Source organism: Meleagris gallopavo, chromosome 10 (assembly GCF_000146605.3).
Source record: "Meleagris gallopavo isolate NT-WF06-2002-E0010 breed Aviagen turkey brand Nicholas breeding stock chromosome 10, Turkey_5.1, whole genome shotgun sequence".
Classification (NCBI taxonomy): Eukaryota; Metazoa; Chordata; class Aves; order Galliformes; family Phasianidae; genus Meleagris; species Meleagris gallopavo.
In genome coordinates, this window is record NC_015020.2 from 8,814,749 (window position 1) to 8,825,702 (window position 10,954).

The following is a 10,954-nucleotide window of genomic DNA, read 5'->3' on the forward strand; positions in this document are numbered from 1 at the left end:
ACATTTCAAACAGCTGCTCCGACAGCGGAGCCCGAGCGTTCAAATACCGTGAAAAAGCGAGTGACGTTCTGCTTCAACAGCTGCCCCGCGCGCGTGACTTGAAACTTCCACACTACAAATAGCGTTTTCTCTGTGACATCATTTGGCTGCTACAGCGTCTCCTATGCGTTCCTAAGCGCTCCTTCGCGGCTCTCCCGAACTAAAAGCGGCGGGCAGCGGCGGGTTGCAGCTTGTGGGAGCAGCGCCGCTATCACGAGCTACCACGAAGGAGACGGGGGCGCGGCATCCGAACCTGGGGCCCAGCAGCTGTCCCGCTCCGCAGCAGCTGTAGATCAGCCGTGGGTGGCTCCCAGGAGCTGTGCGTGACCTTCAGATACTGCTTTCTTTCTTCCAATAAAAATACCGGACATTCTCAAAGTATTCGTCACCTCGTGGCTGTTGTTGTGCTGTGCTCACAACCCTCCCGCTTTGTAATTGAAGTCTAGAATTATTCAACACTCAAATTCATTTCTCACTGTAATTGCACAGTAAAATCAGTATTTTAATTATTTCGTCTGTCAGTTCTTTCAAAGGCTGCTTCTGAAGTGAATAAAAATAGGCACTGTTAAGTCGTAAGAGCAGCCAATAGCAGTACGTTTCCTTCAGGAGTAGCCAGGCCGGGAGACTTGTGCAGAACAGGTCTGAGCTGTACTTGCTTGTCACTGCCTGTGGTAGTGGGATTCCGGTGTTTTTCAGTCTTTACTGCATTATCAAGGACCAGAATTTTCCATTCTTGTTGCCTGGCATGGAAATATTCATGTAGATAGTCAACATCGTTATTTCTACGTAAGATTTTATGTTTCCACGTATACCTGGGAGATGTTTCTATGGCAAAGAGTCAGATTGTTACTGGAGGTCATTTACATTATTGTTCTCATTTGAAAGCAATACTAGTGCCTGGTTTGAGAGGTAAACATAAAGAATTATGGCCAACCAAAAATATTCTGGGCATGATTTCTTTCACCAGCAGAATTCAGAGTTGGCTTCCAGTGTTCTCCTTAAACAAAGCAGAAGACTGTGGTCTAAAGTCAGAAAAAGTTCTTCCCATTCCACTTTAACAAATGCCTTTTACCATTTGCTTCTGCCTTGTTTTTCCTCTAGATAACTACCTTTTCAGATATTGGTTGCTAGTATTATTTACTTTGTGCTGAACATGATATGGGTTCTTGGAAGTTTGCAAAGCATCCACATCTGTCCTAATTGTCAGCAGGAGTTCTGACTTAGCTGAAACATAGATAACACTTTTTCTTTTTTCCTGTTTTATGCCACCTGAAGGATTTAGTTCAAAGAAAATTACACAGTGCTAAGTGATCCATTACAGCAGCTGGCATTGCTACAATAATTATCTTCTGGAAACAAAATGTTCTTGAACTTTCAGGTCATCATGGTACTTTCAGTATGAATTCTTTTACAGTTAAAATGATAAGGGTAAAATTTAACTGTATTAATCCTTTTTGTTCTAATACCTATTCATGCTGAATGTTCTTGCTACTTAATGGAATATTCACATAGACAAAAAGACTGGCTTTTATGTTAAATAAAGAGAAACAGCATCAAAGAAAAAGCACTTGCTCACATCTGAGGCTGTGATTTGCAAATACACATCTAGATTTGTCTAAGAAAATAGTATTTTGATCACAAATATTCTTAAAATATTGGAAATTTTGAAGTAGCTTTGTGCAAGAGAGTTTGATGTTAGAAGATGAAATTTCATCTTGAAATACCTTCAGCTCAAAATCTTCATTTCTAAGATACGAGACTATGACAGATACTTGAATCAAGTGCAATTTAAACAACAAGCAAAAAGAGAATCATCTATGATTTCAAGCATCTAGCTGCAAGATCTAGCTAAGTAATTCCCATTTATTTCCAACATATTTTTTAAAAGCTGTTCACTGCAAGTACCCAGTTATAAATCTAGCAGCATAAACATTCTAAACTGCTGCCTTCGCTTTGGCTGTGACATTTATTTAAGGCAAGTGCCTATTTCACTGGGAATTTTAGAGCTACTTTGCTGTGGGTTCATTTCCTATGACATTACTGAAACATGACCCAGACTGTCAGTCACGCTTTTTGTATCCCAGAGATGTCTTCTCTCCTTTCCTTAGAGCAGTAATGTGTGGGCTACGGGAAACCCACGAAACCTATATTTCCTCTAGTCTGAAATTTTTCTGTATTTTATTGACAGCCACCACATACACACAAATGTTTTAAATTAGTCCTGAAGTGAAAGGATTATGAGACTGTCTAGAGACTCCAACAGTTTTTCTAGCCAACATTGCTGAATAAAGCTGGAGCCATCGCCAGGAAATTCTTTCAAGTAGGCCGTGAAACAACCACCCCAATCTCTCAATTCAGATCTCTGTGGGGCACTAATCAACTGGAGGCTTGTCACACTATTAGAGGTGTTTGGCATGCAAATCCAGTTGATCAGGCTTCTCCTCATCTCCTCTTCAAAGAGCAACATTGAAATGTGTAGAGAAGGAGTTCAGATTTGCCTCCTACTCTATCAGCCTGCCTCACTCCATCCAAGGAGCTGAATCAGAGAAGGGCAGAACAGTACCCCTGCTTGGGCTCTCTCCAGATTCTGCTGAGAAGGGAGACTTCACTCTCAAATGTGTTATCAAGAGTATGGATTTAACAACCGTCTTGACTTTTGCTGTCTTTTTTTTTTTCTTTTTTCTTCTTCTTTTTTTCTTTTCTTTTTGAGAGGGGTCAATGCAGTATGGACATGGCAGAAAGCTATTACAGACCCCACCAACCAGATTTCCTCATGGAACTCTGATCCAGCACAGACCTTAGGTAAAATTATTATGGAAAAGGAACAAGAAATTCAGAGCTGTCAGAATAAGGCAGAAGTTTAAAGTCTGTACTGAAATGTTTCTCAACACTAGGCTAGTTCTCAGTTTTTGTTTAGAGCTCTGCTGTGGAAGAATAGTAATTGTATACATCAATGCATGACTAGGACTCATCATCATCATAGGTCCACTGCTGTTTACACTTAAGATTTGCATGAGGAACTATGAAACTGAGAAAATACTTAAAGTCAGCCCATTGGAAAACTAAGCAACCAATGGATTCAAAGTCTACAGGAAGATTTAAGGATGTGCTGCATTCTATTTGCACTTTGAAAACACACCAGCCACAGAAGCCTTAAGATAGAGAGAAATCACCTGTGTATGTGCTTGTGGCACTGCCATCTCTCCCTGCTCCACCAGCTCCTCTGGTGCCTGACAGCCTACAGGAAAAGAGAAGAGTTGGTGAAAAGCTGAATGAGAGAAAATCTCAGCAGAAGAAATACCTGGTATTCTCCTCTGCTGATGGAAAACTTCAAGCATTGCTACAAAAATTGCTGTCGTTTACAGCTGTGGTCCCCATTCTGAAGCCGTGCAAAGAAGCAAGGATTTACATCAATTATTTTAACCCATGTTTTCAAAAGAACAAATTAAAGCTTCTGTGATAATTCATCGCTAGCATCAAAGTCTTATTTTCCTATAAGCAAGGCAAGAATCGGGGAGAAATGCAACAACTTTTATTAGTTCAGATAAGCATACGTGACCACCTGAAGTAAAACCAGACCAGCTTTGGGTATATGACCTCAGGAAGAGTTAATGTGCTCCAAATTATCTTTATTTTTCCAGTGATATCAGCTGGATTAATGGAAGTTATTGCCTCTCCCTATAAACTTTGCTTTATTTATAGCCTTGGACTGTCACAGCTGCAACAGTACTATCAAATTTCCAGTAAAACAAGCAAAACCAGACTTCACTCTACAGAAATAATCTTGGCTCAAAAATCCTTGCATCATGAAAAACTATGTGGTAAATAGCTTGAAATGTTTTCTGTGTGTCTTACATTGCTGTGTTTTCATTGCCCTGCACAACGAGGGACCTGTAAACGCTGCAGGAATGCCCTGTGTGGTGAGGCCCTGATATAATGCAAGAATTTCAGTAATGAAGGGAAGCAGAGAGCTGTTGTCACTGTCACTTTTTTCAGTCAACCAGAAACCAATTATCCCTAGTTGACAGGCCCAATTAAATCATTGGGTAGAAGTGCTAGGTAATTGGAGTGGGGTTTTTGCAGTCAGACTTGCTGGTGTTTGTTGGGCCATAGAATAAGAGTCAGAGCCTCCATGCTGTCCATAGATAGTGCTTTTCACCCCTAAGAAAAGTAGTTGCTTTTCTTTAAAAATTAGTAATCTTTTAATATGTATATTCTCTCTCATTGTGGAAACCTGAGGGTCTGACTAGCTCTTCAGGTTTATAGAGAACATGAAGTTAGGAGTTCTGCCATGAAAAGCCTCATGTGAAGGCCTTGTACTGATTTACACTTAGGATCCTAGGTCCTTTATCTAGTACTCTTGCAAAGACATAGGGAGTTTCCAACTCTTATGTTACTTTGAAACTTGAGGGCATATTTAACATAGAATTAGACTGATGCACCAAAGGATTAAATATTTTACTGTACGGATTCAGCAGAGCTGAATAAGTGAGGCATTGAGGCCGAGGCCAATTCTTGTTCAGATTATTACTGAGTCATGGCCCTACAGGGTCTAAAGAATGCATTGCTTGTGATAGTAGAAGGAAAAGGTACAGAACTAGTTTATTTTGAATAACCAAGTTTATAATAAGATTAAATTGGCCCTGTCTTTAATGTCCATCCATGCTAATGCTAAGTCTCACGTGAGCTAAATACCCCGTGTCAGTTATCCAGCATACTTGTTTAGAGTACATAGCAACACATGCAGTTTACTTATGCCTACGTAAACAACATGTTGAATTACAAATAAAATAGTAATGCTTCTTTCCGCAAAGCAGCTCTTTCACATGCTTCTCCATGATATCAGAACAGAATTCTTTTACAGGCTCCAAAAAGACTTTTGCTATACAAGTAATGCAGCACCTGTTGTGCAATGAGAGCCAACTTGTGGCTGCTTAGCCTGGATGTGACAGATGCTTTGTGGTATTTGAACCATTCAGTCACACAGTTGCAACACACTTGCATTGCCTGGCAGAAAACAGAATTTGGGGCAAAAAAATGAGAAGGACAACAGCGGTATGTTGTTAGAAGTGCAGCATGTGAAACTGACAAAATTACCGACATTATTTAAGCCTCTTTGTCCCCTGATAATGTCCAATATGTAATTACAAGGACAGCTAGAAGTAAAATGTAGTCAGACAGGCCTATCAGCTCACTGCTGACTGGGGCTTTTCAGATCCCTTCTCGTTTCCTTTGTCTTGAGCCCTCACATGGTTACAGTTGTCAGGCAATCCAGATCTATCTCTGTTATAGAAGCAAGGTGTTTCAAGGTGTAGAAGGAGATTACAGTGCTATTCTGTACTCTCCCTAATCACGATCCATATAATTTTTAGATGTTCTTTATATTGAATCATAAAGTTAAGGCTATGTATAATTTACAACACATTTTTTTTCCCCCAAGAGACATCCAATTCTAAAAACTGAAGAATGTTTTAGTGTTATATGAGTGTTTCTAGCTGTGTGTGTTCATCCACCCGAGCCCAACTTAAATAAGCTACGATGCACTGCCAGTGCACTTACAGTCAGGATGAAAGGCTGCTGTTATAAAGCTTATGCCTTGTATTACTTTGCTCATTATGATTAAAAAAAAAAAACAAAAAAACACATAATTAATGCATTACATTTGTTTCTGAAGCATCACTAGGGTAGAAGTGAGGACCCAAAAATCTAAAAAAGCAAACCTGCTTTGAGTCAAAAAAGGTGTAGTTACCATATGCATTGTGCAAGCAAGCAGTATAGAAGAAAAATGTTAATTAATTCTGCATAAATAGCAATCTAATATGCATCCAACAGCCAAAGCAGTTTGCACATGAAATCTCTACAGAAAAGGTATTTAAAAAAATAACCAAAGCAAGAAACATAACAGCAGAGTTTGTAAAATTAAAAATGAATGCAGTAGCAGTATAACGGCGTCATTCTGTCATTCCAAAGCACAACACTATGGAACAGTTCAGTAAGAGTCACCTTGTTACAATGACATTCCTAAATAAAAATAAAAATAAAAATGAAACAAACAAGAATGTACCAACACAGCATGCTGCTTGGGATATTGCTGAGTCTAAATCCATTTCAGTGCATTCTGGCATTCAGGACAGTTGTACATGTCTATTTTGCTGTGGCTACTTATTTTCCCAAGGTTGATGTTATTTCATTTTAGAAAGTATATTTCCCCAGTAAAAAAAGCTGATGGGGACAACCAGGTTTTAGTTTTATTTTATTAGGAAAAATTCACACAGCACTGTATCACTTCTAAACAAAAGGCTAGCAGCATTTCTTCTGGAAGAGTGAATGTGAATTCTCTCAGATCATTTTGAAGTGCAAAATGTTATGCACACTGTGTGAACAACTTCTGTTGTTAACAGTAGTGCTGTGTCACCAGTACCACGCACAATGACTATGGATGCTGTTCTGGTGGTGAAAGGGCTGACAGATGCTGGGTGCCCTTCTTAAAGACCCACAGCTAATGCCTTTCTTCTTATGAGCATTTTTTAAATTTGGCGTACAGTAGAGCATTTGAATCAAGACAGGGAGAAGATACTTCCAAATAAAAGTGAGATGCTACTCTTTCTTTCTGAAAATACTTTCCTGTTGGTAAACCAAAGAGTGAAATCTTTATTACCCTGAAAATATTTCACATAAGAAGTGGCTTGGATTAATTGAAAGGTTTGGTTGGAGGAATCTTAACTTAGTTTTCAAATTTTTGAAAGCACTTGAAAAATTATTTTACTTGCCCAAAGGGGAAAAACAATGAGCCAGAAGGTTATATTTTTTAAATTGCCAAAACATTTTTTCAGACAATTTTGAATAGAAGACCATTAAAACAAACAAGCAAAACCCACCTCTTCCTTCTAAAAGGCTCCAAAAAATACCTCATCAGCTCTGCTTCAAAGAGTGTACTGTTGAGAGAGATGAGCATATGTTCATACTGTTGCTCAGTTTTTGGAAAACAACTCCCATTTACAGTAGCATACAGCCCAAATTACTTGTGCTTACTTTTATGCATAAATGTGGGTGGATACGTTTTACTTACTATCAGTAGAGAACCTGTGAGATTTGCATCAATTTTGTTCAGGTACAAAAGTTTTTTTTCCCATTTCAAATTACAAGTGCAACAACTACTTTCAGAATCAATGGGACTTCTGAAACACAGAAGAATATGGTCCTAGATAAATGCCAAATCATTACAGAATCTGTTACAGAATCATGTTAATCGGTCACAAATGGTGCAGTCTGTCAGACTACTGGTCTCCACAGCTGCTAATAAACAACACGTACATTAAGTTCTGCATGCATGGCCCTCAGAAAGTTAATTCCATAGCTTAACGAGGTAGCCAGCTGCAATGATCATATTAAAATGCAATTCAGAGTAATAATTTACTTTGAGATTTTGATTTCTCGCCTTACTTAAAGAGAGCATTGTATACAGACATGTTTTAATAATCTACTTCATTAAATTAACACTAAAGTCTGACTTGAGTGGAGTTGGTCAGGGTTGACATGGCTCATTTGACCCCTTCTTCAGTGGTCAGATTCTGCCACTCATCACTCATTCTGATTAATCTTATTTAAGAAACAAGAGAGCTGTATGAGCTGTGTCTTTAAACTACAGTTTATTTCTATTCTTTAGCAACATTCAGGACAACATCCTCCCTTCCACCCCACAAAATTAAAATGCAGCGAAGGGACTGAAGTCAGCAGCAAACCGCCTGGTGACATAAGTTGGCCTCTGGATACTGCCAGAACATAGATAAATTATAACAGTAATACCCACTCTTTGCCCCATCACATCCAACATGATGCTCGGAGGTCCAGCTGTGCCATTTACATCCAGGGGATGTTTTCCTTTGACTGGTATGGGAACAGGGTGACATCATGTCACCTACATGTATGTCCTCGTCACTGAAGTCAGAGTCACCCTTAGTGAATAAAATAGGTGTGAAGTATTCTAAATCAACACAAGTTTGGAAGCCAGAATATTTCATTTTTACCTTGTGAACAATATAATTCAAAGTGACAGTCTTTCAGAATGTAGTTTGGTACAGAAGTGCAGCCTATAAGAAGTGCATTGGCATTAAGATGAACGCTGTCTTAACCAATACTTAGTAGGAACTTGATATCCCTTTGGGGCACTTACTACTACCTACTGTTACTACAATATTATCCAATGCTTTAGCACAGAGGCCAACATTTTCAAGAGGAATTTAATACTTGCCAGGACCCATGCTGAGATACTTCACAGATGCCTGCAGCGAAGTTTTGCTTTGCACTTCCTGGAAGTCACATCCTTTAACTGGTAACCTGTAAACTAAAGAGCCTCAAATCATCAGATATTTTTTAAAATGCTGTTGCAAATAGGCAATACAATAACTGAATGGAAAAAAAGGGGAAAAAATGATATTAGAGATTGGGAAAAATTAAGAAACTTCTCTATTTTCCTGTTACAACTGTTTCTCTTTGATGAGTACTGTGTTCTGCATTTCCATTGCAAACTGCACTACCTGCAAATTGCAGTAGTCAACGTATCTATTCTGCTAGAGTGAAAAGCATAGAGGTAAAATATAGATTTGCAACTTATTTAGCACTTAACATATCAGTGCTGTTGTAAAAACACCATTTGCTTCATTTTTCAAGTTCTCCTGTAACCGTGGAGCTCACAGGAAGATTATTGATACTGACAAACTTCCTGATTAGATGGTCCATTAGCAGTAAGATACAGAATACTAATTGCAAATTTTCATTTGTGTTGACGAGGCTCGACCTCGCATTCATCAGCCAGTGGAACTGCTTCCCTGGTGGTATCAGCCACACACTATACAATAAATAGATGCTATTTGGCAAATTTCATCAAAGATGGAGGTAAGTGAATCACACGCTACAGAGCTCTGCAAGTCCCAGGGGAATCCTGCAGTTCCTTACAGAATCGTTTGTTTTGGCTTAGTGTAAAATACTCAGGAGAGGCTCTGTATGTAAACAAACGAACAAACCAACCCAAACAAAGCAGCTTAAAATCCTCTCCAGAAATGCAATGATTTGAACAGCAGGACCTGGACTAGTGGCTGACCCAGAGCATGTACCGGCTGCCAGCAACCACAGCTTGTAGTTCTGTTGCTGAATACACTGTTAGAGCAGTAGCTGGATCATTGCTCCCACCATTTCTGTTACATCCCAAACAAGATTTATCTGAGTGAATTGGCTTGACAATTCTGTAATCTCCAGTTCATTCATGTTCTACGTTAACAGGTAGAAATCCCAGATTACCTTGCTGGAAAATGGCTATGTGGAAAACAGAAAAGCAATGAAGTCCTCATAACATCAAAATGTATATTGTGTTTAAGGAAGCAAAAGGCTAGGCAGTGCTTGCAAAATAATTTTGCATTGTAAAATACAACCCTTTAGTTTCAGCAAGCCATTTATAATCTGCAGATTGGTAAAACAGAAAGCCCATGCTCTGTCTGGGTCTTCTGGTTGCGTGTTCTGCTCAGGCCAAGGAGGAGCAAAAGAGAAAAGCAAGACTTCACAAAGGGGATAAAAAATAATGGTACATGCTAACAACAAAGAAAGGGAAGTTCAAAGATAATATTCACCTACTAACCTAAGGCAAATGTAATTATAAAAAATTTACCTCTGGAAGAGCATCTGTGGCCAAAGAAATTTCCTAATGTATCTTAAAGACAGTAAACTTTGAAAATGTTGTGTGAAATCCACACACATATAATTGTTCTTGATGCAAGATGCCTAATTAAAATGCAAATGGATCTATGGCAGTTTTGTTAATGAAGTAAACAGGTTCGTATTGCAATATAACTCTTTCTTTAGCCTTATTCATGTTGGTTTGTCCATTCATAATTATCTTAAGAACTGCAATCTAAACATAATGTAAGCTATGCTCATTAAAGGTGGTACCAATATCATGAACAGGAAGATGGGCTGTCAGATCCATTGTTCTAACAGGCTCCATTATTCTGAGTTGCCAAGAAGTACATAAGAAACACGTTCAAATGCCCCAATCATCATGACAGTATCACAGAATCACAGAATTGTAGGGGTTGGAAAGGACCTCTGGAGATCACCGAGACCAACCCCCTGCCAAAGCAGGTTCCCTACACCAGGTCGCACAGGTAGGCATCCAGGCGAGACTTGAATATCTCCAGAGAAGGAGACTCCACAACCTCCCTGGGCAGCCTGTTCCAGTGCTCCGCCACCCTCACCATAAAGAAGTTCTTACGCACATTCGTGCAAAACTTCCTATGCTGCAGCTTATGTCCTTTTCCCCTCATCCTGTCTCCACGTACCACTGAAAAGAGACTGGCCTCACCGCTATGGCCACCACACCTCAGATATTTATAAACCTGGATCAGGTCCCCTCTCAGTCGTCTTTTCTCAAGGCTAAACAGACCCAGTTCACTTAGCCTTTCTTCATAGGGGAGATGCTCCAGGCCCTTCACCATCTTTGTGGCCCTCCGCTGGACTCTTTCCAAGAGATCCCTGTCTTTTTGTCCTGGGGAGCCCAGAACTGGACACAGTACTCCAGATGAGGCCTTCCCAGGGCAGAGTAGAGGGGGAGGATCACCTCCCTCGACCTGCTGGACACGCTCTTCTTAATGCACCCCAGAATGCCATTGGCCTTTTTGGCCACGAGGGCACACTGCTGGCTCATGGCCAACCTGTCGTCCACCAGGACGCCCAGGTCCCTCTCTGCAGAGCTCCTCTCCAGCAGCTCATCCCCAGCCTGTATTGGTGCATGCAATTACTCCTCCCTAGGTGTAAGACCCTACACTTGCTTGTGTTGAACCTCATCCGGTTTCTTACTGCCCAGCTCTCCAGCCTGTCCAGGTCTCGCTGAATGGCAGCACAGCCTTCAGGCGTGTCAGCCAAG

The 10,954-nt window shown here is 40.1% G+C and overlaps 1 long non-coding RNA gene across 1 annotated transcript; it reads right to left on the reverse strand.

Moving 5' to 3' along the window:
* Positions 1 to 158: 158 nt before the first annotated feature.
* On the reverse strand, positions 159 to 6,975 carry LOC109369158. Its single transcript, XR_002117829.2, has 3 exons — positions 6,918 to 6,975; positions 3,213 to 3,277; positions 159 to 779 (listed from the first exon to the last, which is right to left on the reverse strand). It is a non-coding gene; the product is annotated as an uncharacterized LOC109369158 (long non-coding RNA).
* Between the last annotated feature and the right edge of the window lie 3,979 nt (positions 6,976 to 10,954).